Raw genomic sequence first — 27,263 nt, forward strand, 5'->3', positions numbered from 1 at the left:
GAGCTGGCACTGGTTACTACAATACTCCATTATTTTTAGTTCAGTGCTGAGGAAGAGGGATGCTATTGAGAGAAAGCGGGGGGGGGGGGGGAAATGTCACCACAACAATCATGCTATATTTCTATCCAAATTACCAGTCCTACAAAAGCTACCAGTATTATTGTTACAAACTGGTAGTTTCAAACCGTGACCCTCCAGGGGATTCCAAGGATCCTTGGAAACTGTATCAGCAGGATGTGTCGCGTGTTGAGGTCCCCAAACCACCCCTCAAATAAAACACACTTCACACCAGATATAAGTTTAAGGTTTTTGGCATTATTTTTGGCCACAACTTTATTGAATACAAAATAAGTGAGTGGTTGCTTAGGCATTGGTTAATACTATCTGTCCCTCTGGGGACAGAACTGACATCCACCCGCCTGTGGAGTTAGTATAGGGGAAAACACTTTGGGGAGAGAGTGTGCGCCCGTTCTCCCCTAATGCTCCCAGGAGCTCTTGCGTAGGCCCTGGCCCCTGACCGGGGGATACAGACAAGTATGGTGAGCCCCTGGATTCCTTTAACGGAACTCCCCTAGCAGCAGCAGCATTTAAGGGGCAACCACAGCCAACCTGCCCCTTCGCAGCATAGGAGGGGCAACCACAGCCAACTCTGCCCCTCCTCAACCAATTTATAACCAATGCCTAACCGTCAACCTTACAAGTTATGACTAATTGCTACGCAGTAGCCGAAAACCAAATGGCACCAGCCAATCAGCCAAATGGAAAAATTCCTACCAGGCCCCTGCTCCAAAAGCAGACAACCCCATGACAGGCATAGCAAGGTCAATGCAGAGGCCTAATAACTGGGAGGGTGGGCGGGTGATCTCATGCACGAAGCCAGGAGAGCTCTGATGCTGCGTGCAGGGTAATTTATAGGCTCTGGGCTGTCCATCAACAAGTTGCAATATATGAATCTCCCCAACTACAGCCAGAGCCCAATCATAGTTGAGGCCATCCAGACTAACCCGCCCAGCAGCAGAGGGATGACTTGTTAGCCCCCACCGCAACACGTGTTCTCCATGAAGGAGAACACGCTTTTTCATAAAATTGCCACCCCTGAATCTTTTGCAACATGCAATACTTTCATGGTAGACATGCAACAGCTTCCAAAACCTACAATGTTTCCAATCCTGGATGCTGTAGGAAGCAGGACCTGAGTTCAATAGCTTCCCCTCTCACACACTTGTATACAGAAGCATATTGTCTCTGGCATTGGCTATTAATAGCCCTGTCCTCCAGGAATTCATCTTATTCTCCTTGAAAACTATTAAAATTTTGGAGGTCATCTTGTCAATAGCAAAACAAGTTCAAAGCAACTGCCATAAACAATGAAATGGTGTGTATATGAGAGGCGCCAAATATTTTGGCATAAGAGAGATCCAAATTTGGCCCATATTTACAATAAAGGGGTGGAGAACTTGAAGCCTCCAGGTTGGACTGCAGCTCCAATAATAAGCCTATAGGCAGGGATGAGGGGACTTCAAGTCCAGCAACATCAGGAGAGTCACAGGTTCTCCATCCCTGACTGATAATTTCAATATAGCTTTAAGTTACTAATAGTAGCCCATCAAATGTTCCTACAGCATACAACTTTTTCAGCAATCTATCCTGAATATATCCAAGAATGAGGCCATTTGAAAATTTCATCCACAAAGACATAATGAAATCTTTCTCCCAACTGACATGGTGCCCTTCGTGATTTAATATATGTTGCTTAAATTCATCCTGTTCAAAATTATGGTCAACTATGAAAGAAGAAGCAGGATATTGCTTCATATTTTTTGAAATGTTTTCCTTAGGCAGAAAACAATATCAACTTGAAGGCAGCATTGCTTTAACTTTCTCCATCATTCCATTATAGAACACATCAAAAATCTGTTTAAATAATGCTTTTTAATAATAATAATAATAATAATAATAATAATAATAATAAATCCCTGTTTAAAATCCAAAATAAATCTCCATTAAGTCTGATGAAATCAGAATAAATTGTCCTCCACTCTACGTATTACTTGGAGGGACTTTACTCTGACTGGACATGCATAGCCTACGATTGTGCTGTCAGGTTGCAATCCTGTGCACATCTACTTGGAAACCTCACTGAGCTCAAGAAGACTTACTTCTGGACTGCATGTAAATCACAGAAAAGACAATTTCAATTCAGGCTCAGATATTTTAATGGCCGAGTTGCATGATTGAGGTTGAACGCCTTGGGAACATATTTCATGTTAATAAAAATGGGTCACTCAATAGGAGATGGAGCTCCATATGGTCCACAAACTGAAAGGAAGTAGAAAAGCTGTTGATTTTGTCTGGCAGTGATAGAGAGCAGAAGAGACAATGCACCAGAATTATATGATCTTCCTTTCATCTTTGGCTTCTCTTCTGGGGCTACTGATGCTTGATTTCTACACACTTTGATCAGCTGAGGGTGGGCTTTGTGCTATTTTAGGCAGAAGGGAGAATAATAAAACAAAGGGAGGAAGTTTCTGGTCGAATTGGATTCTACTATTGTTTAGGCATAAGGATCTGCGTTGCCTTGTTGGGCAGGTAATGCTGTACTGTTAGTATGGCTGTGCAACACACACACTATCAGATTCGGGGCACAATTTGGCATTTCATATTTGGAGACATTGTAGCTGTTCAGGACAGATTTCGGGGGGGGGGGGAATCCTTGCTTGTGTATAAGATAAAACTATGGTCTATTGTTAGATTTCTGTGCATGAGCCTTGGACTCATGTGTGTGACTTGGATAAGTCTCCAAGGGGGTTCTAGCTAGGAGCAGGCCTAGAAAATCCTGAATTTCCCTAAAAAGGTCTTTCAGAGCACGCATACATGCACCCCATTGATGTTTGTACTGCTCTTCCTTCCTTACTGCTCTGCCAGTTGTGACCAATCTATTTAAACTGATATCTCCTATTAGTCGATTTCCCACCTGTTTCTTCAGGTACAGTATGGAGTAGTTGAGGGGGGACCTTCTGCCAATGGCCAACCAGAAAAATGGGGGGGGATCCTACTGGGATCCAAAGTGATTGGTCTTAGTAATACTGTCACCTATAAGACAGTGTGTGTATTGCAGTGCTGATTAACAGTGATGTATAGTCATGCTGGCCACATGACCCAGAAGCTGTATGCCGGCTCCCTCAGCCAATAAAGCAAAATGAGCGCCGCAACCCCAGAGTCGTCCGCGACTGGACCTAACAGTCAGGGGCCCCTTTACCTTTATATACAGCGGCACATGCCTCCCACTCGTCTGGCTAGCACAAAAATGCAGCGTGTGCCTGTAGGTCCCATCTTGTTGTCCCATCTTTCTTTGGGCATGTTCACAAAGCCACTTGTGCCCAATGCACTCATATTAGCAGAAAGACAAAGGGATATACTAGCATGTGTGTGAACACCCACCAAATTTTCTAGCTGGCCTGTGACTGCATATTAAATATTTTATTTGATCACCGTATTTTGAACATTCACCCTAAAATGTGCAGGAACTGTACTGATGAAATAGAGTAGTCCTCTCTTTAAAAACAAACAAACAAACAAACAAACAAACAACAAGATCCAGGTCAAAACTATATTGATATGTTAGTAAAAGACAGAAGCATAGCTTGAAAATTAGCTCATGTGGGCAAATTGGATTTTCCATTTCATATGCATATGATCATTTCCAGTCAGCCGGTAGCATTGCGGGTTGAAGAGTCAAAACCTTTCAGACTCTTTGGGTACTTCTGTAAGCAATCAATGCTGATATCCTCTATTGAATCCAAGGGACACTCACCCAAGCTGTTTAGCTAGTCATTCAGTTCTGCACTTATTTGATTATTAGAAGGATGCAAAATGATCTCTTAGATACACAACATTAACCTTCGATCAATAACCACTTTAATGGTGGGTGGGCCTCTTTCTCTCTAGCCTTTTCCAGCTGCATTAGTGTGACAATGCTGTTTTGAATAAAGATTAGCATGTTCAATATGTCAAAATTTAATTCCTGTTTACACAGAAAGACAATGCATTACCAGGGGTCAGAAAACTTTTTGAAAACAAGTCAGAAAACAAATTAACAATTTCAACTTTGGGATTTTCATCAGCTGTGCACCATAATCATCACAATTACAACAAACAAAGGCTTGACATATCTCGCTTTGCATGTCATGAGTCTATCTCATATATTAAACTCCAGTAGCTAATGAAAACAATTGCTTACATAAGTGGACTTTTCCACGATATTCTAATTTTTCGAGTTTCACCTGTGTAACACCTTGAGTTGGTTAGGTGACGCATGAGAACTCTCTCTGTGTTTTCCAAGCACCACATTTTAGAGAGTAGAAAGTAAGAGGGAAAAGAAGCTTTTCAGCCCACTGGGTTCCTAATCTAAGATCAAAACTATCAACAGTAGAGGAAAAATAGCCAAGGTGATAGACAAGTATTACAAAAACCCTTAAGAACATTTGTGTTCCTATGTAAGAAATGTATTTTGATGTTAAATTAAGAATGACCTTTTCTGATAGAACATGTTGTGCCCTTCAGATTGTTCCACCAATGCATGCTTTTCAATTTGCTGGATGGAACAATCCTCACTATCATCCCCACACATTGTTCTCAGACTACTCCTGATCCCCACAAGCCAATTTCAGGGGCACAGGGGAGGAGTATGAAGGACTGGGAAAGAAAGGGAAAAAACCCTATTATGTTGAATTCAACCCAAGGTAAGCATGCCAACTTAGTAAAATGCATTATAGTAGAGAACTACCGAGAAAGTTTAAATGGTGGAGAAAATAGTTGTTGCCATTTCTATGGCATGGAAGAAGAAAGCTGTTGCCACAGTAATGGAAACGGCCATGTAAGCACCCGGTGAATACTAAAGTTCTTCATGTGAGCACACAATCATGTGGGGGCAAGTCAATAACAAATGTCTGTGGCCCAGTTTATACATTTACAAGAATCCAGTGGTGAAAAATATCAGTGACGAAAAATATTAACATATGCCTCAGTTTCATCCTGAATTTTTTATTTTTATTTTTTAAAATGTCTTGGTTGCTTCAAGCAACATAGTTTCTCTTAAAACCGACAGGAAACAAGTGATTCTACGGAACTCTCAGCTAGGGATGAATGACACTGTCAATTTCAGCAGCTCATTTTTCAACTCTTGAGTTTAGTTCACCCCATTTGTGCACAAGTTTTCATTTTTTTAAGGAAATGGGCATAAAATTTTGCTTGCATTTTTTATGCTCATTTCTCTCTTATGTGCACAATTTTGCAAGCAATTGCCTCTGTTAAAGTGCATTTTTGTACGATATTTTCACTAATATATGCATTTTTGCACACTTACCCCCCATATGTGTGTTTTTTATACAATTTGGTTGTTGAAACATATTGTAAAATGCAGAAAAGGGAACATTTGGGGGGGAAATAGTAGTGTTTAGACCTGCATATTGTTTTGGGAAGTACAAATTTGTAAACCAAATAAATTTCTGCCTCATTACTGCTCTTGACACTGACTGTTGGTGATAGTAGGTGGACTTGTGCTGAAGGCAAAACCAGGAGTGGACTTGTAGCCTACCTTTGTTGTAGGCCTGACTTCCAAAAGTGAACAGTTTTTGCAGGTTTTCCAGCAAATAGGCCTGACCTTTTAATGTATTTTAAATCTCCGTTGGAAGCTGCCCAGAGTGGCTATGGAAACACAGCCAGATGGGCAAGGTATAAGTAATAAATTGTTGTTGTTGTTGTTGTTGTTGTTGTTGTTGTTGTTGTTGTTGTTGTTACTATTATCATTATTCTTATTCAAAATGCTTCATTGCTTTTCTAAAAATGTCTGGAGAAGATATGTGCATATTTCTTAAAATCTTATCGCTTACTATTTCATGTTAGTTTCTGCAGTTTCAATTTATAAACTTCAGAATAACTTTTGAAGAACACTATAAACTAGGTCAACCCACCTTGATTCACATACACCCAAGCAAAATTCAGTCTTCAAATTGAATGGACAAATTCAAAACACATACTGCATTTCAACCCTGGGTTTAATTGGAAATATCCTGTTCCCTGGTCTTATTACTGGCAAAAGTGAAGAGATATATTTAACTACATCTAGTTAGTTAGCTTTTGCAAGTATGCAGAATTTTTTTTCATTAGGCTAGCTGGACTTGGAACCAATTGATACCAAATATCTAGTAAACACTGTTCCCCTCCCAGTCTTAGAGGAGCATCTATTTCCACTTTCAGCTTTTCTTATCTCTCTCCAAACCTTGTGGACTTTGCTAACAAAAAAATGCAACTCTTTGGCTAAAATTATTTGCACACATATATTTAAAAGGAAACATGAAGAAATAGCTTCATACAGTGGTACCTTGGTTCTCAAACGCCTTGGTACTCAAACGCATTGGTTCCCAAATGCTGAAAACCCAGAAGTAAGTGTTCCAGTTTTTGAACATTTTTCGGAAGCCGGACATCCAATGTGGCTGTCGGCTATTGTTTCTGAGGCACTTGTACCAATTAAAAGCTGTGTCTTGGTTTTCGAACATTTCGAAAATCAAACAGACTTCCGGAATGGACTAAGTTTGGCACTTTTGTCTTCGCTATTTATTTTGCATTTTAGTTTTTGAGGCTTTTTCGGTTAATTTGTTTTTGTGACTGTGTGGAACCCGGTTCAGCTACTGATTGATTGATTGATTGATTGATTGATTATGTGACTGTGGAAATGGATAAAAGCCCCCCATCCAAACAATGACAATCATAAGTGCATGTAAGATGTTATTTTTTTAATCATCTACATTACTGTCTTATTTATTTTATAGTACAGTACATTGATTATTGCTTTCATTTAATGGATCAATGGTCTCACTAGATAGTAAAATTCATGTTAAATTGCTTCTTTAGGGGTTGTTCTTAAAAGTCTGGAACGGATTAATCCATTTTGCCTTATTTTCTATGGGAAAGCGTGCCTTGGTTTTGGAACGTTTTGGTTTCGGAATGGACTTCCAGAACGGATTAAGTTTGAGAACCAAGGTACCACTGTATGTTGGTTGTACTATGGTGGGGTAGGCCTAAAGGTTTTCAGCTGAGAACATTTGTGAAAGAGAGCTGACAGTCAATGAGCAAAAACATGAAAAAAACTTTTTGCAGTAGTGACTTACTCTCCAATATCATAAAAAAAATCCAGTAGCACCTTAGAGACCAACTAAGTTTGCTATTGGTGTGAGCTTTCGTGTGCATGCACACTTCTTCAGATGTATCATACCAAGACGAAAGCTCATACCAATAACAAACTAAGTTGGTCTCTAAGGTGCTACTGGAATATTTTTATTTTTATTATTTTGTTTCAACTACAGCAGACCAACATGGCTACCTAGCTCTCAAATATCATTTTATTAAAGAAATCTTAAGTCAATTAGAAAGCAATCCTATGCAGATGAAGCTGACTTAAAGGAAACCGCTTTAAATTAAGCCATTTTACACCAGGTCCAAACACCATTCTGCTTCTGCTGTCGCTGTTCTGATAAAGCCTGACAGAAGGTGAGGGTTAGGGTAAAACAAGACTTTAAAATAGTATTCTGTGCTGGAATGCCAGCTCACATGACCAAGCTGAATGGGTTTAGGATCCAGCCTAAGTCCTTGTTCTCTGACCCTGCTCCCACCATACCCCTGAAATACTAAAGAAACTATGACTGGTGGCCATCCAAGCTCTACTTAAGAACCTCCAGTAAATTTGCAAATGCATAAAACAGCAGCTTAAAACTATTCATATTTTATTGCTTCTGATCTTTAAACTTTTCAAACTCAGAACTGGCCTTCATGTCTAATCTGGGGCTGATTATAAGTTTTTTTATTTATTTATTTAACTAATTCCATTTATGAATCACTTTTTATGGAATATCTCAAAGCAATTTGACAATAAAACCAACACAATTAGAACCAATTAATATTTGTATTTTAACTGAACATTTCAAATTTAGATCTATGTGGGTCTATCATTCACCTACTTTGTCATTTTCCATTCCATTTCCTATTGTGTATCATTCCTTCTGGTCCAGGGAACATATTGTATACAAATTTGCTTAAAAATCACAGATTGCTTATCTCTTCTAAGCTAGGGATAGAAGATATTTGATTTCCAGTTTGGTTTGTTTGTTGTATACACTTCTGTGGAAATATTATTCCCCCCCTGCACTGAGCCCATTTGAGGTCTACAGATGCACTGCAAACTTTGCCAAAGGAGACCACAAGTTGACCTTCCAACGTTAAAGGATAGAGGTGAACTAAAAATAATTCCTCCCTCCATCTAAGCATCTAAGTGCTTTTGTATGCCAACAGGAAGCATTACAGTAGAAAAGATGTAGGCGGCGCCGCTGCGACTCTCTTGTGGGCAGGGAGAAAAATAGCTTCTGCTTTATTTGACAACGTCATCACGAATGTGAAGCACACAATTTATAAAGCCATCCAAATTAAATCTCTGCCATTTTAGATTGCAATCTGAATTGTAAGGGTTCTGATGCAGCGATGAATCAATTCTTTAGCACGCAAAAACAACCTACCAACCCCAGCTCCCCCCACCCCTTAATCTCTACAGGCTTTGCACGGGGTAGCATTTGGTGGTCAATGTCCATTAATAGCCCTGCAAATGTAAATTAATGATGAGCGCAATCATCTACCTATCTATCAAGGGTTTTTTATATACACATCCATCACCACAATGGATTAAAAAAAAAAAGCAGGGATGGTTGTATTTCCCTTTCTATCGACAAAGAGTTATTTTGCTTGCTTTAGCAGTTACATTTTTCCATATAACTAAGTGAATCTTATTCTCCCCAGGTCAACTGTACTCATGCAGTTCTCCTCTTACTGTTTCTATTAGCTGGGGAAAATGGGGTATATGGACTCTTTAGCCCAAGTGACTGGCAACATGTGTGAAGCCTTTTTGTGAATTGAGATATGTTCCACAAACTTAAATAGAACAATGCCAGTGTATCTATTTACAGAGTCAAAGTCACATTTGGATCCATTTTCACGGCCACTTTCTATGGAGGTATAAAATCAAAACACATGCAGATTTATACGAGAATAGTGGTTTTGCCATTTACCTCCAAATCAAATAAACCCAAAGAGAACTTAACAACAAGCCACAGGATAAACACAAACTGTACTTTTGAACTATTCCTTGCATTCTGTCTTCAGAATGTTGAAATAACTTGTTGCTACCCATAGATTCCATTGATGAAGTATCATAGAATGCTTGTGAGAATTCCAGTTACTCAGACATTTTAAAAACTGTGAGCACACAAAACATATGGCCTGATGGTAGTATCATGCCCTCCAACATTTCTTTGATGAAAATAGGCATGCCCTATTCAATAATAATAATGGTAATAATAATAATAATAATAATAATAATAATAATAATAATAATAATTTTATCATTTATACCCCGTCCATCTGACTGGGTTGCCCCAGCCACTTGGGGCTGCTTCTAACACTTATAAAAATATAATAAAACATTAAACATTAATAAAACGTCCCTATACTATGTTGCCTTCAGATGTATTCTGATGGTTGTATAGCTGCTTATCTCATTGGCTCAGTTGGCACAATGTCTCTGATGAAAATAGGGACATCCAAAGTAAAAGTGGGATATTCCATGATGAAATCAGAAGCTGGGGTGGCTTTCATAATTCCGGAACTGTCCCTGGAAAATAGGGACACTTGGAGGGATAGGTTGCATAGGAAGGAGGCATCTCTGTCACAACATAGAATTCAGCTATTTGAGTGTGTAAATATAGTGTGTGAAAATAGTAGCCAGCCAGTGATAAGGACAATTAAGTCACACCTATTTCAATGGAAGAAAAGCCCACGCTTAATATTCCATCTGGATTAAATTGGGCTTAAAAGGGTGGCTAGATCTTGTCCTTCATGTTTATTTCATTTTCACCTTATTTTTCTCTTGACACGCCAGACTTTTTATCAGTACTGATCACATTCTGAGAGAAAAATCAAAGAATTCCTGTGCACGCCATAGAAGGAGACACTGGAGAGCAAAACAGCTAACATCTCAACCTCGTCAAGGTCAGCTTTCCGCTGCATGCAAACATCTATACGGCACTAAATTCCCAGCAGGGGGAAGAAAAGGATTTGAGTGAGTAAATAGCTATGATAAAAATGAACACCAATCTCAAGAATCATCATGAAGGCTGGGCTTAATGGATCGCTTGCAAAATAGTGGATATTAAACTGTCTCTGGTGCCTTCTATCAAAGAAATGACAGACAGCTAAGTTTACACAGATTTACTATCAGAATGCATTTCGAACCAACCAGGAGTGTTTCTTTTTGCCTTTCACAAGGCTCTGCCCATATCTGACAATTGCAGAGATATTTCAGAGAAGTAAAAGAAGTACATATTGAAATTTTCCCCATTAACTCTATTTAATGCTGGATGGAAACATTTTCTCCGTAATATGAAACAATCACTTTGATAAAGACAGACTTGTCTTTTCTTGGGATGCATGCAATTTCAGTTTTCACTTGATAACAATGAAGGGTGAAATTGTTAAATCAGATATTTCTTGACTCAACAGAATCTCTTTCCTCCTTTTAGACAAATTACCTTCCTCCTAACTGGAGCTTGACAGCCATCAGGTACAATGATCAACTAAGTCCCATAATTTCTTAAGTAGATAAATAATACATACATTTGTTGTCTGATGTTTGAACAAGGAAATGAACTTGGAAGTTTTTCTAGTGTCAGTTTACATCATCTACTGATGTGATATCTGTCACACTGATCTCATGTGTAAAGCCTGTCTCCAACATCAGGTACTAAGTTCACATAGCAGAAGAATTCATTTATGCAAAAGTCTCAAGCAGTTTAGATTTCCAAATAATAGTTGTCATATGGTGAACATGCTATCCTATAGGAATATGCAGAACTCCCCATTTCCAAGGAAATGCCCATAGGTGTATTAAGACTTTTTGTTCCCCGTAATCCCTTGGCTGTAAGAATGGGCCAAGAATCCAGTTCCAATGGACCTTGGTATATATTTGTGAGTTTGACCGCCTGGAGCAAAAACCTAGCAGCAAACTGCATTTCCATCCACAATATTTGATTACTATTGCCCAATAGATTATATTGCCTGGGGGACAAACAAGGACAGTAGTAAAGGTAAAGGGACCCCTGACCGTTGGTCAAGTCACAAACGACTCTGGGGTTGCAGTGCTCATCTTGCTTTATTGGCCAAGGGAGCCGGCGTACAGCTTCCAGAGCAGCGCATGGAAACGCCGTTTACCTTCCCGCCGGAGCGGTACTTATTTAGCTACTTGTACTCTGATGTGCTTTTACACTGTTAGGTTGGCAGGAGCAGGGACTGAGCAACGAGAGCTAGCTCACCCCGTCACAGGGATTTGAACTGCTGACCTTCTGATCAGCAAGCCCTAGGCTCTGTGGTTTAACCCACAGCACCACCCGAGTCCCTTTTGCCACCCGCATGGTGGAGGTGCTCCAAGTTAAAAACATCATTTCACACCCACACCCACCCGATAAGTATATAATTTTGGAGTTTAAATTTACCTGTTTTGCTCTCTGTCAGAGTCTGAAGATCCAAAGACAACCCTTTACATCCTAACTTTATTGAAATGAATTGGGCTGGGGCTGGGAGGGACGGAGGAAATGGAATGAGAGTGAGCATACTTTTAAGGAATCTGGAGAAAACATACCCTGTTCTACTTCCCTTCCAGCCCCTGGCTCCTATGCCAACGAGTCATCTAATCAGCCAACTTTTTGGTTATGTGTATAAAATGTGAGGTCACAATTGTAACTGTTCACATTTTAATGAAATCAGTAGTGGTGGTGAGGACTTGCAGCAAGGTGGGAATCTGGGGGGAACTGAGACGTCTAGAATGTTACATTACCACTTGGATCTTCCTCGCAAGCAATGACATTCAATTCTGCCTCCTATTTTCACTTTGGCAGCTCCAAGATTAAAGTATTGGCAAGTGCCATGTTTTTCTAAGAGATGGAAAATTTGCAGACGTTACTAAAATGGTGCCCTTCCTTTGTTGTTGGGCTACACACAGCATCAGCCCCAGTCAGCAAGGCCAATAATCCAGGATCATAGGAGTTGTAGACTAACAACCGGCCCATGACACAAAGGAACATGAACAGCTGAAGAGCAACACAACATGCCACGGAATGAGCAATGCTAGGCATATCATTATAAGATTGAAGAACTAACAATTGGATATGACAAAGATCAAAAGTTATGGAGCTAGTGGGAAGGGCCACAAAGTTAAAATGGACATATGCAGGGCATGTGGCAAGATATGACTCAGATTGATGGAATGAATCAATGCTAGTGTGGAGACCCTACAATTTTAAAAGATCTAGGGGATGCCCATCTATGCAATGGGTGGACGATCTAAAACTAACAGTAGGACTTACATGGATGCAGCAAGTAAGCCCAAGAGAAGGCTGGAGGTGTCTATTACAGGAGGGGGAAAATGAGGACTTATCTAACAACAAGAAGAAGGCACCATGTTGACTACCTTTAGGATTCTGCATGTCTCAGTGGCCATGCACTGGCACTCCTGGGACTGGTAGATGAAGCACCCAGTAGTGAATGGGACCCACTTCCAGGTCAGTTAAAACAGCACTGAAAGCTGTTAACACCATGATTCTTAAAATAAAATCCCCACAAAAAAACAATGTGTATTTTCAAGAACATTTAGAGTTTTAGCTATGTATACAGACACAGCTGGTAGGCCCACCTGCATAAGTGCAGGCGTCGTGGATCATGCACAAAGGCTATTGTTCTCCAGAATAAATTGTGTTAAACTGAGTAGCACTTCTTCAATATTTTTTGATAGATCATAGCTGCAACTAGGAGGCCACCATCAGGGCGTGAATAAGCACAAGGTTCTTTGGATGTAGAACAGCCCACTAAAATTATATGTGCTTTGCAACTTCAGCTTCACAAAGACCAGAAACTTGCAGCCCAAACGCATTCTGTTTTTTAAAAAAATCATACAATCCCTCAAATCTCTTTTCAGCTGCCAAGACTGGCATGAGATCACAGTTTAATCCGGTTTTCTGAAGCTCATATAACAAACCATTAGAAAAACATTAGCGATTCTCTGTCTGGATACAAAACAAACAGCAAATTTCATTCTGATTGATTTCTTTATCACAAAGAACAGTAAATTTTCCTTCCTCTCAGCTGTAGCTAAAGGAAAACAGTTAATTTACAGAAGAGTGAATTCCTCCTCCCTTTAAAAAAAAATAGCAACTTCTGCATAAGAAGAATTGGGCATAGAGCTTTTGTGGTGAGCAATGTTGCCAAGGCAAGCATTTCTGTTCCTTTAAGCAGGGAGAAAACTGGATGTTCCAGATCTCTCACCGTACTTAAAGTTGTTGTCATCTCCTGAAACAGAGAGGGAGATTTGTGCTTAGCTTGCACAGTTGGCAGATAGTTGGTCAGGGACACAAACAAAGCAAAGTGCTCTTCAGCCCACAGTAGATGACTCAGACAATTGGCCTCCACAAAACTCACCTCTTCCAGGTAGGCTTACAAGCAGATCAGCAATGCATAGTTCTGCCTTTTGCCTTAAATCATAGTGTAATCATTGGTTTGTTGTTGTTATTTTCACTTTGTGGGCACTCCTTTGTTGGAGGTTTTTAAGCAGAGGTTGGATGGCCACCTGGCATGGATGCTTTAGTTGAGATTCCTGCATTGCAGGAGATTGGACCAGATGGCGCTCATGGTTCCTTCCAACACTACAATTCTATGATTCTACGCCCCTGAAGCACCCTTGGGTTCCAGAGATCCAACCTGAATAAATATTTCAGACTTTTCAAAGTGCACACTACAGGCACCAGTGCCACTGATTTCCATCAACAGGTACCACATGGGAAATACAGTATCCTTTTTGTGATGGGGTGACCAGATTTGCTGTCTGTATTCAAAATCCCCAGGAGTATGGTTTAGGACCAGCATACAGAAAGGAACTGTGCGGACAAGCTGTTCCTATTATTACCTCTATCTCTTCTACTGCCTTCCAAGGGTTGAGGAAGCCCAAGGTGACCTGAACACATGAATCCTGCTTTGCTACTCTTTAGAAATGGCCAACTTTAATGTAGCTAATCTTGCTTCTAGTGGGGAAGAGCTGTGCAGTTTTAATGGATCTCACAGTCTTACTGTGTAAGTCAGGCTGCTCTGGAAAACCTTGCTCCTTTCATCCTGTGGCAGTGCCAGCCATTGATAAGAGAGGTTACTTAAAGGTTAGATTGGGAAGATAATATACTGGGCTAGGGCTTTTCATTCATATTTTTTTTAAATTTGCTTAACTAGTGTGCTTCCTCTGAAGAAAACCAGAGATTCTAAAAAGTGACCATTCTGTCACATTGGTCTTCGTTTTCAATGTGTCTCTAAGGGTTAAAAGGCTATATTGCTTCACCAAAGAAGTTATTTTTACACTGATGATGATGCTGAAAAAAGGAAAGATGAGATGGGGGGGGGGAGGATTCCCAGCCAGAATGGCTTTTAGAAATATTTAGACCAAGATGTCTGAATAAACTGGTGCGAGGAATGAAAGCAGAAAAGACTGGAGGACAGATAATCTGTGAGTAATTTGAAAATAAAAAGTGATCAAAAAGAGCCTTTTATTTATTAGGAATGCCTTCTATAGCGAGTGCTGACATTCTGCTGAGAAAAGTGAAAATGCTTTTGAAGACACCAAGCAGATAAGATCCACACACACACCACTTGGTTGTCTGGAAAGAGCTTGCTCTTAAATATTATTTTCTCTATTTTCTAGCATATAAGTGACAGCATAGGGGAGCACAAATAGAACAATCACTTCTCTCATAATGCTGTCTCATGTACGAAATATACTGATATTTTAAGGTCCCAAACTGTGTGATCATTTAATGTCTTTCAGAGGCACTGTCTTTTCTATAAATTGTATCCTGTCATATCCTTAAACCATCACTTAAAAGTCTGTATGTTTGGGATTGAAGCATATGCAATACATCTGAACATAATTTTAAGTAAGAAATGCAAATGATGGGTGGTATTCAGCTAGGTTTTTACTCAGAGTAGACTCACTGAAACAAAAGAACATGGCTAAGTTGGGTCCACCCGCAATAAAATTTGGTGCAATATCACCCCTTGTGTTTGTGTATAAGGTTGTAATTTATGTGAATGGCTGAGTATGAGTTTCAGCATTGTAACGTAAAAGCCAGATTTTGGGATGATATCCACCGGAATGTGTGAAACTAGCTCCTTTATTTCTGCAGATATATTCACTTCCCTGCACACTGGCATGGCATGTTCAGGACATCTGCAGAAACAACTATGCTGTCTTTTTCCAGTGCAGATCTGGGTCATTGTAGCACATCACACACATATTGTTTAATTGCACATCATGTTCTCCATTTGAAATCACAACCATATTTTTAAGCAATAAGAACGCTGTACTCTGGCTCTTATTCAATCAGAGACAAATTGTGCAAACAATAAACGTAGAACTCAGGAAACAAACAAAGATGGCCAATTTGGTCGTTTCTCATTAGCGTTGTATCATTTTGAGCAAGGTAAACAAAATAGGATATAGCAAGGATCTTAACCAGAAAGAAACAACAAAACAATGGAATATAGGACAAATTACTCATCTAAAATACCTCCTCCCTTTTCCATTTGGGATGCATTGACTCAGAATTGCACAAAATTTCCATACCTCCCCCCACAAAAAAAAGGGAGAGAGAAGGGTATATTTGTCCTGGATGAAGAATAGTACCATGCTGGTCCTTGACAGTGTAGAGTAAAAGGGGAGGTTTATGTTGGATCTCTGAGAGCTTTAACAAACCATTAAAGTGATGGTCACTAACCTTGGATAGCTTTAAAGGGGGGTTAGTCGAATTCATAGAGGATAAGGCTACTAATCAATATAGTTGTATTACCTCCAATATCTGAGGCGGTATGCTTCTGAACACCAATTGTGAGCCATCATGAACAACAGAACACTACTGCCTGCCGGCTTGCCCCAGTCCCCAGGCAGAATGCTAGATTAGATAGACCTGTATGATCTAGGAATGCACTTCTTATGAATGGCCAATAATCACCCAATCTGGGCCTGGATTTGAACCCAGGTCTATCCAGTTCTAATCAAAGACTCATGCCAGATCTCAATAGGGCATTAACATTTCAGTCATACATGTAACAGAGATAGCAACATGATTGCTGACCTTTCGTTTCCATGCCTTTCCTCATGGGTGCAACACCCATGTATTTAGAAATAGGGGAACAGAACTGACCTTGAAGCTGTCTTGGAGATGTGACATGGTATCCACAGTAAGAGAGAGTCATATTCAGAGGCACACAAAACAGCATATACACCATAGCCGGTGGTTCTCCCAAGCCAGTGATAAAGTGCTAAAATATGAGTTTTGGCTGTTAATAGTAGTGGGATTAAAGGCATGAAAGATTTCTAGAAGGACTGGGATAACTATCTGGTGTCAATGACAAAGGTGAAAAATAACCGCTTGGTATCTTTGCTTAAGAGAGAGAAAGAAAGAAACAGCCAGGGGATGCATGTATTAATAAAAGCAGATAAAAGGGAAAGGAAACACTTCTGATTTATTGGTAGAAACATCCACACAATAATTTCAAAGGATGTAGCATCACATTAATCTCCACTGCCACCTTTGGCATGTAGTTCTAGCCAAACACATTTCTTCCCCATTAGCATGTGTGGGCAATTCACAATATGACTTAACATGTTTTTCAGAGAGCACTAGAAAAAGTTTTCTGACTACTTGTTTGTGTTTCCATGCATTTTGTTTTTAGTTTTTTAACATTTTGTTTTGAAGGATATCTAGACCAAGAACACTAACTTGAGAAATGACAAAGATAAGCTCTCCTCTAGGGAATACAGGTTGCTTCTAATAAAACTTGTAGACTGTCTGAAGGGGAAAGGTTGCTCTGAGACTCTAAAGTAGTGCACAGCTTTCTGAATCTGGTTGATACAAAAAGCATATACTGAGTTAAAAGTCACTTGAAGGGTAAATATCCATAACCAGCCAAGATAATTTGCAACGCATTTCCTATTAGAAGCAAAGCAGCACATTATGTTTCGTTGTAGTCCCAGTCACAGTGCCACCCTCCTCATGCTTAGGCTATAACTAAGGTGTTATGAACAAACTTGGGCAAACAATGATATGGGTTAGAAATGGCCACAATGTTATTGATTCCAGATGTAGGTGGATTATGGCTCAGGCATTGAGTATATATTCATTGTAACCTCCTGCTGGAGGGCTGAAACTTCTGACAGAGTTGTGCCAAGGATTATGGCCTCCCCAAGATACCAAACTATGAAGGTGACCATCCACAGGTTGCTGCTGGAAGCTCTATGGCCCGTCTGCCCCACATTTGGCTTCTGGATAGAGACTTCCACCAAGACCCCTGGTCTGGGTCTGGGTCTGGGTGATGCACCACTTCACCCAAAAGCTTGATGGCTAGGATTTCACCAAATGCCTTAACCTCTCTGACCAAGATGATTGAGCATCTGGAAACCAAGTCTTATGATGAACAGTTGAGGCAGTTGGGTATGTTAAGCCTGGAAAAGAGGAGACTGAGACGCAAGACATGATAGCCATCTTCAAATATCTGAAGAGCTGTCACAAGGAATATGGAGCAACCATGTTTTCTCCTGCTCCAGAGGGCAGGTCCCAAACCAATGGTTTCAAGTTACAAGAAAGGTACTCCAACTAAACACCAGGAAAAACTTTCTGACAATAAGAGCTGTTTGACAGTGGAATGGCCTCGCTCGTGAGATGGTGGCCTCATCTTCCTTGAAGGAAGATCAGAAGCTGCATGGCCATCTGTCATGAATGCTGTGGCTGAGATTCCTGCATTTCTAGGGGTTGGACTAGTTGACATTTGGGGTCCTTTCCAAGTGTACAGTTCTATGATTCTATATATCCACAATTAGTATATTGACTCTTTGGATTTCAAAACGACTGTGGATACCAGGCATGGGATCATAGCAATATCTGCTCCTTTTATACCAAATGCTAAGCATGCATGTGCCAAAAGTGCAATAGATCAGCGGTTTATATGGGTACTATGTGTGACTTTTCATTTTCTACATGGTAGGTTTATGGCTTGCATTTTCCTGGCACATTCCCTAGGCTAGGTGCAGTGTTCATGAACATTTCGTGACATCACAGTAACTCAGCCAAAGACCAGAGCAAGGTTTCATCAAACTGACACATTTGTCCGTCCATATATGCAACAGAATCTTATACTTGTTTACTTGGGGGAAATATCTCACTAACTTCATCATAACATACTCACAGATAAGTGTTTTAGAACTGTAGCCTGCAATGGCAAGTGGGATTCAATTCCTTTATGAAGGGCTGGGTCACGGTATCAGGAGGTGTTTAATGCTTGATGTTTTTATGATGTTTTTAGATATGCTGTAAGCCGCCCAGAGTGGCTGGGTATAAATAAATTATTATTATTATTATTATTATTATTATTATTATTATTATTATTATTATTAAAATTAGCACATCACTCATTACCACAATTGGAAGACTAAAGGATGCCTTGAATTATTCCCTTCCCTTCCCTTTAATTTTCAAACCTAATCATGCTTACCATTGCATCGCCATTTTTGCTAAGTCAGTGTTTGCAAATTGCAAACTTATAACCAGGTTTGCAAAATGGTCTGGAGTTCTCCATGTTTACTGATAATACCAAGGCCAACATCATGATAATCACTGAAAGGAAGGGGGAAATCTACGTGCAACAGGAGTGGTGGGGATAAGATTGGAGGAAAAAGAAAGTATGAGTGTGAGACACGCACCTGTGTGCCTAACTATGGCTAGGAGATTAGGCAGTATTATGGCTGCTGCATCTGTCCACTGTGGTCCAGACTCAAAACTTACAGAAGAATTCATGTGCAACACATACAACACAGAGCAGAACAATGCACCTTCGTTTCTCAAGATTAAAAATTTGACAATCACTTAATTCTGAAGAGACACAGTATGCAAGATTTACATGCTTCTTATGTGACCCAAGTTGATCTAAAATTATATGTTTTGCACGTAACATGTCATTGTGCATAAATGTGCACAGCCTCAAGGTAATTTATCACAGTTCCTCCCAGCTATTCTCCTGCTACTTTACTTGGGGGGGGGGGGAAATATGGATGCAGGCTATAAACTAGTTTTACATCCTTATTTGGAAACATTCTGACACCTCAAGTAGAGAGCGTGGGGGCACATCATGCGTCATGCTGTGAATTGAAAGGTATCGTTCCCCACCCATCCATGTGTTCTGCTATTTAATTGAACAAATGAACCAGCAGTGCATCTGGCAAAATGATATTCTGCACAAACCTTTCCGAACCGGCTTTTTCTAACTTCCAAACACCTGATAGTAAATAATCCAATTCCTCAAAAATGCATGCCCAGCACCAGTAAAGAGAAAGTGGAGTCAGTCGCCACAGCACACTTAATTTATCCAGGAAGTGTAGACAGGCAATAAAAAGGCCATGAAATAATCTAGATGGTATTGATTACGAGGTCTGTTCTTACCTCCTTCAAATTCATTTCCCATAGATTTTCCAAAAGATCACCCAGGAAACTTCCTATGCTCATCTCCTATTTCTTCTGCTGTTTACAGCAATTAGCGTCATGGGGCTGTGTGGCAAATGCAGACTGGATTTGCCTACCAAATATTCTGTTTAGTTAAGTGAAACAGGAGAGGCAGGTGTATTTTATTTTATTTTATTTTATTTAAATCACCAAATTTGAACTATCAGATGTGCATCATGCCTTTTCTCTGTTTCATTCCTTAAACTTCATTTGTCATCTCTTGGCTTAACTGGTTTTAATACTGTATTTTTCTATTATTGCAATTTACCCTAGGACCTTATGGTGAAAGGTGGGTAAGGAATTCAATCAATCATCGTCATCATTATCAATGCTAGTTTGCTTTAATTATTTCTATACCACGTGGCTACAATAGTCTCCAAGCAGTGTACAGAAAATCCAATAGAGGAAAGTTAAATAAGTAAGGCCTTAATTAAAATGGCTGCTGGAAGAAAAAAGGTCTTCAGTAATTATGGGCTGTGTCCAATGTTACGCCTACTCAGAAAACATCCAGTGGCAAAATACTAATGTGATGGGCCCAATGTTAATCCTACGGAGAATAAACACAGAGAAATTAATGGACATTGATTTCAATGGGTCTACTCTGAGTAAGACTTAGTTGGCTACAACCCATTAGCCAACTAAGGCCAAGATAATGTTTCCCCTCTCCTGGAACTATTTCACAGAACCATTCGCTCCCCATCAAAGGGTTTGGGATAAAACATGGATTTTCCAAATGAACATTTAGGACTGTTCAGACTCTGCAACACGTCTGTTTATTCGCCTTGTGTGCACACAACTTACACAGTGGTTGTTCAGTGTGTGCTTCTTCGGGGATTGCATTCAGCTGTTTGACAGTGAAATGGTCTCCCTTGGGAGGTTGTGGGCTCTCCTTCCTTGGAGGCTGTTAAGCAGAGGTTGGATGTCCACCTGTCATGGATGTTTTAGTTGAGATTCCTGCATTGCAGAGGCTTGGACTGGATGATTCTTGGGGTTCCTTCCAAATCTACAACTCTATGAAAGGAGAGGGGTGAAAGTGCTTGCAATTCTGGGCTGCATCAATAGGAGTATAGCGTCTAGATCAAGGGAAGTAATAGTACCACTATATTATGCTCTGGTCAGACCTCACCTGGAATACTGTGTCCAGTTCTGGGCACCATAGTTCAAGAAGGATACTGACAAGCTGGAACGTGTCCAGAAGAGGGCAACCAAAATGGTCAAAGGCCTGGAAACGATGCCTTATGAGGAACGGCTTAGGGAGCTGGGTACGTTTAGCCTGGAGAAGAGAAGGTTAAGGGGTGATATGATAGCCATGTTCAAATATATAAAAGGATGTCATATAGAGGAGGGTGAAAGGTTTGTTTTCTGCTGCTCCAGAGAAGCGGACACGGGACAATGGATTCAAACTACAAAAAAGAATATTCCACCTAAACATTAGGAAGAACTTCCTGACAGTGAGAGCTGTTCGGCAGTGGAATTTGCTGCCAAGGAGTGTGGTGGAGTCTCTTTCTTTGGAGGTCTTTAAGCGGAGGCTTGACAGCCATCTGTCAGGAATGCTTTGATGGTGTTTCCTGCTTGGCAGGGGGTTGGACTGGATGGCCCTTGATTTCGTTTGCCCTCAGTGATATCAATGAGTACCTTGCACCATTACATCATATTCAATATGTGATCCCCCGTTGGTCTGCAAGAGAAAGAAGCTCTTTAAAGAAGGCCCTTTACTATGAAAGGGCCATAGAATAGGAAACTTCAGGAAATCTCCTCCCTTCAATCTCTCTCTCTCTCTTTTTTAAAAGAAAAATAAATAAATGGGGAATTTGGTCCAGCCCTAAGTGGTGCCACAGTGGTTCCTCGGTTTAAGAACAGCCCTGTTTACAAACTATTCGGTTTACAAACTCCGCAAAACCATAAGTAGTGTCCCGGTTTGCAAATTTTACCTCGGTCTAAGAACATAAGCCAAACGGTGGAAGGGCACCGGCGGTCAGAGGCCTCATTAGGGAAAGCGTGCCTCGGTTTAAGAACGGTTTCGGTTTACGAACGGACTTCCGGAACGGAATTAAGTTCGTAAACTGAGGTACCACTGTATATCCTCTTGCTTATTCAGGATTGAAGAGCCAAGCATCATCACATGCTCTGCCAGCAGGTGGTGCATAAGCCTAAGTCTAATGTAAAGAAAGGATCTGTCTGTTGCTGTACCACTTTTCACAGGCCCACATCTGAAGGGATAGGAGGGGGAAGGACCTGTCCTGCTTGGCTTTCGTGGTTTTGCAGCTAATTACTTCAGGGTTGTTGTTGTTGTTTTGTTGTTGTTGCCGTCGTTCTGTTTTGTTTTTGTTTTTTACACACAATGGAAAGCAAAGCAAAGCGAAAACACGAGCATGTTCACCACTTCTGAAAATTGCAAAAAACACAATGAATAATCTCCTTTTGTGCCTATATATGTTACTGATATGGATTGTGTTGCTTGCTGTTTATTGCAGGGCTGTTTCGGAGCTTAAGGGTCTCTATTCAGTGCTATTCCAAATCCTACTACAGTTTGCACTCATAACATGCGCCTCGCTGGGTTTTGTTGCTGGTGCTGCTGTTTTCTGAAGAGTGACCATAAAAATAGGGATTGCGGATATACTATCACAAAGCTAGAGCTGTGTGCCACTTTTTTTTTTCCTTTTTAGAAGAAATGGCCGGATTGGGAGTATACTTTTATTCTTTACCTCGTCCTCAGCACAATGTTGCAGTGTCCCAGCTGCACAGTAACTGTTTGTGATCCACGGAGCTGTTTTAGTCAGTTTCTTTTATTATTCAGAGGCCAAGCCATCTTCTGTTTATCTTACAATGCCATTTCTCTAAAGAATTCAGCACAGCAAATGAAGAAAAGAATACATAATGGTTTATAGCCTGAAGAATTCAATCTCGTGGTGGTAAGGATGGAACAGCATCCATGGAAGATAATATGAAAAAATAAAATGAAGAAAGAAAATTTTATTACACACACACACACACACACACACACAGCCTCCCTCTCGCTCCTGTCATTTTGAGTGCCTATGCACATGAAGCTGCTGTAAAGCAAGCTAGTGTAAGTTATGGTAGCATAGTGCAAAGTTACACACATCCCTGTTGAGCACACCAGCCTGCTATTCTGCCTAGGCCTGACAGAGGGAAAACAAGGATTTAAAATAGTGTTCAACCCATGGAAAGAAGGAGAATTCACAGCAAAAGAAGAATGGATACAAAAACTTATGGAATATGCAGAAGTGGCAAAACATACTGGAAGAATAAGAAACCAAGATAACAAACTTTCAATAAAAGAAAGGAAATGGTTTATTGAATATTTACAGATAAATTGTAAAGAGATAAAAAAAAACATTGGCAGGATTATTGTAAAACCCTGCAGTTTCGTAAGCGCATATATTTAAAGAAGACGAATAAATGAACAAATTAAGTTAATTTGGATAGGCAGAAGGTATTAAAAATAAATTTAAGGAACTTCAGAAAGTGAGGGGAGGACGTCGAATTTTAAAATGTCAAAATGATTTGTAAAACCAGTGAAATGTATAAATTTGAAAAGTATAAATATTTTTTTTAAAAAATAAAATAAAATAGTGTTCTATTTTGAAGATTAATAGGATCACCCATCTAATCCTGTCAGCTGTTTACTGGTCCTGTCTTGATGGGGAAAGAATGAATGAATGCATTTATTATTTATTTATTTATAATTTTTAATTTATTTATTTATTTCAGACAGATGAGTGGTCAAGGCAGCTAACAACCACATAAGCTCCAACATTCCTCTAATGAAAATAAGGACATTTCTCAGCTCCCCCCACAAACTGACCCTTCTTGACCCTCCTATTTTTTGTCACACCCTCCCCCACATAGCATTTCCTATCAGAAGGAGGACATGTGCCATCACTACACCAAAAGGACACAGCACACACACACACCCCACCATCCTGATTTGATTTGATTTCATTCTGTGGTAGACTTACAAAAAGAAAAAGAAAAAACACCAATAAATAAATTTTAGAAAGGGGCAAGATTAGACGTGGATGCACAAAGCGTTTTAAAGCGAAACAAAGCAAAGCAAAGCAAAACACCTTGAGCTCTGCTCCCCCTTTCTTCCTCCTGCCCAGGGTGACCTTGCCCTGTGCCTGAGGCTCAGAGCTGGAGGATCACGTGAGACAGGGGCGGAGGAAGGGGTGTGTGGTGGGTGCGGGCCGCCCCTGGTGTCACCACTGAGGGGGGGTGACAAAATGCCAGGCGGCACTCAACGCGGGGCCTGCAGCGTGCCCGAGCCACGTGTCTCTCCTGGGAGTTATGCGGTGGCTTGGGCGCACGCAGGCTCTGCGCTGTCCAAACGGTCTGCCCGCTGCCTCCCCCCCAACTGTAGAGTGGCTGAGTAAGAGGAGACAGGCACACTCCAGAGGCCCTGTGGTGCGCCCTACCCCTGGGCATGCCGCCCCAGGCGCCTGAGCGGCTTCCTCTGCCGCTGACATGAGACTGGGCATTGGAAACTGTGATTGCAGAACTCCTCCTCCTCCTTCTCCTTTCCAACTCTCCAGCAGCTGCCATGAGCTGCCCAAGGGAGGAGGTCGGCAGCAGAGGCTATGGAGATGCAGTGAGATGCTACCTCACAGCCTCCACTGCCATTGGCACTGCTCAGGACAAGCACTGGCTCATCCTCCTCCACTTGGTGGTGGCAGTGCTGAAGGGGAAAAGAGGGGCATTCTGGGATCAAAACAGAAGCCAGGATGGCTTTCATAATTCCAGGGCTGTCCCTGGAAAATAGGGACAACTTGGAGGGTACGCAACCAGTAATAAAAACAACCCAATAAAACTACCAGAAACAAACGAAGTCATAAGATCAGATGCAATCAACTCAATGAAAACAGCAAGAGTAGTAATAAAAACCTAGTAGTATGCATTTGAATGTGCTTTGCATGTTTCATAGGCCTTTGCATGTTTCATAGGCCTAGAGAAAGGAATTCAGCCAGACTTCATCTGGTAAATTCTTCCACAGTATTTGGGGTTGTAAAGTGTCAGAAAAAGGAGGAGGAGGAGAGGCCACTGTAAAAATAACAGGGATTCTTTTCTTTAGGTCATTTTCAGCCCTATCTTCCATGGATACAATTCCATCTGACAGGGTTTCTCATGAGATTGGTTCCTTCAGGCTATAAACTTGTTTGAGCACATTTTAGTCTGGTCACACTTAGTTTTTGTTTTTGTTTTAATACATATATAGACTTAGCATGTAGGCCACGTGAGTGGTATATGTTGTTAGTTTCAAGCAGTTATTTTAATTAGTATTTTATCATTCCCGCTACGTAAGAAATTCCTGCGAGGAAGGGCTGTTTATAGCTGAAATTAATTATTCCTCTGCCCTTTGAATTTTTTTCTTTGTATCGTTCTTTTTTTCCTTTGCACATTCACCAGCCGCACAGCAATCATCACACTCATGAGAAAAATAATGCACTTATCTGGAGCATTGTGAATATTGGTGAAATAATGCAGTGTGTTGTTTTAAGTAACACAGGGATTTCTGTAGTGCCTTCTCTCCCCACCCTTTTTAATATAGTAGATATGTGCCCTGATTCTTTAGTTATTTGTTTTCACATTTTCAGAGATGGTGGAATCTATTTTGGAGCCCAAGGCAGAGAATCCAAATGCTACTCCCATAGTGATAAAATGTATAAAAACTAAATAATTGACAATTTTCTATCCTATAATGCAAACACTCAGATGATTCCCTTTCCCTTTCCTTACACAACCTGGGGATAGGGAAAATCTCCTGTTTAGATGATCAGGGTTTATCTTTGCAGTGGTTAGCTTCATTTTACAGTGTCATTGCCTGAACACAATCAAGATCATTAACTTTACTGCTATAATTATGACCTGAAGTTAAACTGTACTCTCAGCAAATTGAATTAAAACCTCTGTCTTAGTCCGCCCCTGCCCATCAAAATGCAGAAAAGGGTTTTCTCTGAAGCTGGAAGCACTACAGTGATTTTGAGTCAAGATGACATATAAAAGTGGGCAAACAGAAGATACTGTAAGAAGAAGAAAATACAGTCGTACCTCGGGTTACATACTTAATTAGTTCTGGGTCACTTTACACAACCCGAAGCGTACGTAACCCGAGGTACGACTGTAGTGTCAGTGGATTATCAGTTATCTTATTTACTCTCAGGGGAAATGTGAAGCCGATTCCCAGAAGTTATTCCCTTCACTGAATATACATGAAAGCATGCTCTGCAAAGATCTCCTACATGAAATATGTTTCTAGATTATCCGATTAACAGAATCCTATCTGGAGATCATAGGACTGAGGGGTACGTAAATCACACGCACAAATAATTCCCCTAACACATTTCCATATGATTCTTCTGAAAGGAATCAGTTGCAGAAGTCACCCTCTTCCATGTGATCCCAGAATCCATTATTCTATGCCTACCTAATTGTGAACCAAGCTGCTATGGCTTTAAATATTTTTAAATATTATTTAACAACCCTAGCCTATCCACATTGGCACCCACTATATTTGTAGCCATACAGCATTTGCAATCCCAGGCTGTCTTCTATCAATGATATCTTACACATTATGCATTTCTCGTATTTCACATTTTCATATAGGGCACACAATATAAATGCCATCATTATTAGATTCACGATTTCGTCTCTCACAGAGCTTTCTATATACGGGAGGGAAGTATGATATGGCAGTATGACTTAAGGGTTGTGACATTGATAACTATTGCCCGCAAGCTAATATGAAAATAAAAGAATATTGTGAAGATTATTTTCAAAAGCGCAAACTGCAGATGTCAGGAAAGGGTCCAATCCATTGTATTTTAGTGAGAGGGGAATGGTCCACTGGAGACAACATCCACCTTGCAAATCAAACATAATACTGCAAGCATTCATGTACTACTTTGCTGTAGAATTCAAATTCTTAAATCTATGGAGAAATGCCATCCTGTAAAAAATTAAAAAATAGGCCTTGTATCGTTTGTTCACAATTACACACTATTTTATTTTGCTGGGATGTTAAGAGGTTATCCTAACAGAAGATGGTGTGAACGAAGATCTTTGCCAAATAACTGGAGATGATATATGGCTATAAAAGGGTAAAGGTACCCCTGACCATTATGTCCAGTCGCGGACGACTCTGGGGTTGCACGCTCATCTCGCTCTATAGGCTGGGGGATCTGGCGTTTGTCTGCATACAGCTTCCGGGCCATGTGGCCAGCATGAGTAAGTCGTTTCTGGCATACCAGAACAGCGCACGGAAATGCTGTTTACCTTTCCGCCGGAGCGGTACCTATTTATCTCCTTGCACTTTGACATGCTTTTGAACTGCTAGGTTGGCAGGAGCTGGGACCGAACAACAGGAGCTCACCCCATCGTGGGGATTTGAACCGCCGACCTTCTGATCGGCAAGCCCCAGGCTCTGTGGTTTAGTCCACAGTACCACCTGCGTTCCTGATATATGGCTATAGAATACTTCATTGTGTTGTATGTCTTCCAACAAAACAAGATGGGCATTCCTCACCTCCCTTTGCAAAGCTCTCTCTTGGAATGTCTCTAATA

This window comes from Lacerta agilis, chromosome 7 (genome assembly GCF_009819535.1).
Source record: "Lacerta agilis isolate rLacAgi1 chromosome 7, rLacAgi1.pri, whole genome shotgun sequence".
NCBI lineage: Eukaryota > Metazoa > Chordata > Lepidosauria > Squamata > Lacertidae > Lacerta > Lacerta agilis.